Raw genomic sequence first — 6000 nt, 5'->3', positions numbered from 1 at the left:
TCTTGTTTGGCCTATGGAGTTTTAGCCGGCAGCAGCGAATGGCACGGTGGATTGTGTTCACCGACAATGTTTTCTGGAAGTATTCCTGAGCCCATGTGAAAGGATTCAAACCCCAAAGGGGTTAATATAGCGCTTGCTTCTAATTATTCAGGGGCGAGCAATTCCTTGTTCGCACCCTGAATATAAAATTAGACAATCAAGTGGTAAAATATATATATATACCATTCAATATTTACAAAACTAAATAGTCGTATTCCAAGATAGTTGACATATAGTGTATATAAGTGAATACATCAAATTTTAAAGTGCAAAATAGTGCCAAATAATAAGTCCCAATAGACAGTTCATAAGTGACTTTGTGCGTGAATAAAGTGCCAAAATAGAGAAGTGCAAGTGTTGATTCCTCTAGTAGTCCAACTGCTGGTATATTAGGCATAACTTGAGATAATAGGGGTTCACACTCACCGGAATTAGTGGGTCTTAGATACCACATGGTAGAAAGACCTTTCAGGCTTATGGCTTTATGAGCCTAGAAGGTAACTGCTGGGCCTTGTGGTTCCCTGTGGTCCAGGGTCGCTCCTTTATGTAAAAAACGATCCTCCAGGTCCGATGGTTAGGGAGAAATAAAAGTGCTCCAATAGTGCAGTACCATTAAAAAAGTAGCTTTTATTTAATCTTGCTGATAAAATGTACAAAAAGAGTTCAAAATAGTTAAAAACGCTTGCTGCGGGTAATGCCTATGGATGGATAGCGGTGACTGCCGGCTTGCGTTCCACCAGGGTACCCGAAAGCGTGCAGCGTGCGTTCCACCTGAGGTCCTCTGAAGACGTCATACGCTCTGACGAAACGCGGAATTGCTCGCCCCTGAATAATTAGAAGCAAGCGCTATATTAACCCCTTTGGGGTTTGAATCCTTTCACATACCCTTTATACTATAGCAGCTGCTATCACTACCTCACCATCACTTTATTTATTTATATATTTATATACACATCCCCAGTTAGGTCATCCATAGGCACGAGGGATATATACTTATTGGAGTATATATACATCTACTAATTCCTGAGCCCATGTTGCGATTACCATTACAGTAGCATTCCTGTAAGTGATGCAGTGCCATCTAAGGGCCCGAAGATCACCGCCATCCAGTATGGTTTTCCGGCCTTGACCCTTACACACAGAGATTGTTCCGGATTCTCTGAATCTTTGGATGATATTATGCACTGTAGATGATGAGAACTTCAAACTCTTTGCAATTTTTCTCTGAGAAACTTCTTTCTGATATTGCTCCAATATTTTTCGCTGCAGCATTGGGGGAATTGGTGATCCTCGGCCCATCCTGACTTCTGAGAGACACGCCCACTCTGAGAGGATCTTTTTACCCAATCAATTAGTCCATTCCTTTTTTACTCACAATTTGTACAGTGTCCCAACTTTTTTGGAATTGGGTTTGTATATTGTATTGAAGTTTGGCAATGCACAACAACCTTGACCAGGAGCATTCTCAGATGTAACAGCAAGGAGTTAGTAGCACAAGGTCACAGGTGTGCTGACAACATCTGTCTTGAGGAGCGGAATGCGTCCTGGCCAGTCCGTACCCAAGTGGAGAGGCTTCCAGGAAAGATGGCGTGTCTCTGAACTTTCCCTACTTCTCAGGAACCTCTTACTGATGCTAAGCCCTGTCTCAGCACAGACAAGTAACCTGTCCCTACTCTAGCCACACACAATATGCGTGTCAAGACTGGGAGCCGGGGTCTTAAACAGACTCTGCCTGACCCAAGATGGCTGTCAGAGTCACATGGGACGCCAGCATCAATTCGGAATGCTGGCTCCCTGTAACCCAGGCAACCATAGAGGAACCAGGCTCCTCTTGGCTTCCTCTCCATCTGCAAAGCTACTGCAGTTGAGCGCCACCTGCAGTGGAGAAGAGTAATCTCCCAGCTGCAGTTCATTGGGTTGGCAGGGTTGCGATTGTGTGGCAGTTTCCAGTAAATTTGGGCAATCTGGGTTTGGACCAAAGTTGGTTTCAAACACAGCTCAGCCCTAATGTAGAGCAATTTCCTTATCACAAGTCATCAGCAATGTGTCTTCAACTTGCGTTTTTTTCCACCCTGATTTCCTTTTTGTTTTTTTTTTTTAAATGTATTTCTACTCCACTGAACTGTCTATGTGAGTTGCAGGTCGTTGTTGATAAAGGGGTGAGTCCATGAAAAGATTTCCAAGGCAGTGATAAACTTGGCTTCCAAAAAGAGCCGAGAATGGGAGAATGAAGGGAGGGAAGTGGTTGGGATGGGGAGGTGTTGGGGAACCAAGAGGAGGTCGGTGGTCTGGAGGTCCATGCCGGTGTGAAGGACGCATACACATATCTACTCTGGCACCTTTGGGCTAGGAAAAGGCTCAATTTAAATTTGAACATTTTTTTTCCTAGGAGGGGGTATGAGTATTGGAGAATTGGGGGAGGGGAGGGGGGGGGCTTAAAAGGAAATTTATATGAACCATTGATTGTGAAATTTCTCTTCAGTTACGGGAGATAGTCAGTTCTACAAATCGCCCTACTGATTTTTTATTGCCAACAGTGGCAACCAAATTGATAGGAGGACCGGAGAACCTCAGCTAAGAACTTGTTCTCCTGTGGGGGGCGGTGTTTAAGGGGAGATATGTTCCCTTTACATCTGGCCAGATCTTCAAATCTGACCATACACATGGCAATTTCATCGTTAGATTGCCCTTTCGAAGCCTTTCTTAACCACTTTAGCCCCGGAGGATTTTCCTGCTTAACGTCCAGGCCACTCTTTGCAACTTGGCACTGTGCGAATTTAACTGACAATTGCGCGGTCGTGCAACGCCGTACCCAAACGAAATTTATGTCCTTTTTTCCCACAAACAGAGCTTTCTTTTGGCGGTATTTGATCACCTGTGCGCTTTTCATTTTTTGCGATATTAATAAAAAAAGAGAATGAAAATCTTGCAAAAAAATTGACATTTTCTACTTTGACAGTTAAAAAATATCCAATATATTCAATTTTTGTCATAAATTTAGGCCAAAATGTATTTAGTTACATGTCTGTGACAAAAAAAAATTATCGATGAGTGTATTTTTAACCGCTTTAAGACCGGAAGATTTTACCCCATTCCTGACCAGGCTATATTTTGCGATTCGGCACTGCATTACTTTAACAGACAATTGCGCGGTTGTGCGACGCTGTACCCAAATGAAATTTATGTCCTTTTTTTCCCCACAAACAGAGATTTCTTTTGGTGGTATTTGATCACCTGTGCGATTTTTACTTTTTGCGCTATAAACAAAAAAAGAGCGACAATTCTGAAAAAATAACAATATTTTTCACATTTTTTTTATATGAAATTCCCCAAAAAGAAAATGTTAAAATCTAAATCTTTTAACATTTTAGGCCAATTTGTTTTCTGCTACATATTTCTGGTAAAAAAAAATCACATTAAGCGTATTTTGATTGGTTTGCGCAAAAGTTATTGCGTTTACTAACTACGGGAAAGATTTCTGTCATTTTTATTGTTTTTTTTTTTTACTAGTAATGGCGGCGATCTGCGATTTTTAGCGGGACTGCGACATTGCGGCGGACAGATCGGACCCCTAACTGACATTTTTGACACTTTTGGGGGGACCAGTGACATTACTACAGTAATCAGTGCTAAAAATATGCACTGTCACTGTACTAATGACACTGCCAGGGAAGGGGTTAACTTTATTTCTGATCAAGGGGTTAAATGTATGCCTCATGCTTACTGAGGTGTGTGGGGGGAGGGGACTGTGTGAGGTGTGTGGGGGGAGGGGACTGTGTGACGTGTGTGGGGGGAGGGGATTGTGAGACACAGACACAGATTGCAGGTTGAGCTATGCTGAATCCTGTGATCTCTCCCTGTCTGTCACATAGGAGATCCGTCCGCTTTGTTTACACAAGTGGGTGGATTTCCTCACTCGATCCCCGATGATCGGGGAAGAGCGGAAGTGATCACCGCTTCTCCTCCCGTGGCCCAACTCCCGCTGTGACTGAATACAGTGGGAGCGAGCCGCCGGCGGCGCACGCGCGCCGCCGAGAGAGAGGGGGGCGGGATCCAGCGACGTAGGTCTACATCGCTGGACGATAATGAGCCACTTTGACGCAGTACCCTCCATGTGAGCGGTCAGCAAGTGGTTAATCAAAATTGCAAAGCAGTTGGGAACCTAAAATGGCGGTTTTTATATCAAATGAAAAGGAGATGAGATTAGAATTCCCTAAACCGAACTCGGTGGAAAAATACAATCTTTTTCGACACAATTTTTATAATTTTTATGGTATTATTTTTTCTGGTTTTGATTGATGTTTTTCAATAAAATGGAACAAATTATCAATTTAATTCTCAGTTCAATCAGATGATGGAATTCTGGTGATCGGTGTGGAAGATCGCTTGGTTTCAGACACTTTTTTCTTTTATGCTTAAATCCCGCTTGAAATTGCCTAAAAATGTTGCCATGTGAATGACCAGCGGTGAAAATGCGTCATCGGTTTCCATGGGAACCGGTTTTAGCCAGTTCGTTTGGTTGTTTCAGGAAAGGGTCTGTGTTTCTAAATGATCAAAATATATCTGACGATCAATAGTTAGAAGTAATAACGTCAGGGATTGTTGGGGCAAGGAGAATCCAATTGCCTTAGGGCAGCCATTCTCATCCAGGGTTCCATGGAATTCTAGGGTCCCTCCAGAGGTTTCTAGGGGTTCCCTGATCTGTGGAGGATTACCCTCCAATTTATTGGAGCCCGCCTAGTTCTATGGCCAACACCACTTGGCATAGCCAGCAGAAAGCCACCAATGATCTTTTTATCTACCTGTAAGAGTTGCATTCTAATCACCACTGTAAGGGGGGCATCACTGGCCACCTAGGGCCGGACCAAGGGGGGTGCTGGGGTGGGCTGTGACCCCCTAGATTTTAGTCCTGCCCCCCAGGTCTCTTAGAGTGTATCAACTGATCCCTCAGCCAGTCTTATGCAAACAGTTGTTGTAAGAATGCACAGTGATGGGGACAGTCCATGTAAGGGGGCACAGTGATGGGGACAGTCCATGTAAGGGGGCACAGTGATGGGGACAGTCCATGTAAGGGGGCACAGTGATGGGGACAGTCCATGTAAGGGGGCACAGTGATGGGGACAGTCCATGTAAGGGGGCACTATGATGGAGATAACCGATGTAAGGGGGAACTTGAATAGGGACATTGATGTAAGGGGAAACTCTGATAAGGAAACGTAATGTAAGGAGGACATCTAAAGTAAGGGGATACTCTGATGGGGATCCTGATGTAAGGGGGGGATCTGAAGGGGATCCTGATGTAAGGGGACACTGATGAGGTCACCTGATGTAAGCAGACACTCCGATGGGGCTCCTGATGTAAGGGGACACTCTGATGGGGAAACCTGATGTAAGGGGGCACTGACAAGGACACATGATGTAAGGGGACACTCTGATGGGGATCCCGATGTAGGGGGACATTCTGATGGGAAAACCTGATGTAAGGGGACATTCTGATAGGGACTCCTGATGTAAGGGGACACTCATAGGGACACCTGATATAAAGGGACACTCTGATGGGGACACCTGATTTAAGGGGACACTGATGAGAACTCCTGATGTAAAGGGACACTCATGGGGACACCTGATATAAGGGGACACTCTGATGGGGACACCTAAAGTAAGGGGACACTGATGGGGACACCTGATGTAACGGGAACCCTGATGGGAAAACCTGATGTAAAGGGATACTCTGATGGGGACACCTGATGTAAGGGAACATCTAAAGTAGGGGGATACCCTGATGAGGACCCTGTTGTAAAGTAGGACTCTGATAGGGAAATCTGATTTGTCAGTGGCTCACACACAGTGTTGGTATTTTGCCTCCTGACTTTTTTTTTTACTGCACCCCCAGATGAGATAGACGAGATCCGGCCTGCTGGCCTCCAATGTAAGGGACGTTTTTCCACTTCACCAAGTCAT

Source organism: Pelophylax lessonae (assembly GCF_965119305.1).
Source record: "Pelophylax lessonae genome assembly, chromosome: 9".
NCBI classification, from domain to species: Eukaryota; Metazoa; Chordata; class Amphibia; order Anura; family Ranidae; genus Pelophylax; species Pelophylax lessonae.
This window is presented reverse-complemented; position numbering follows the sequence as displayed.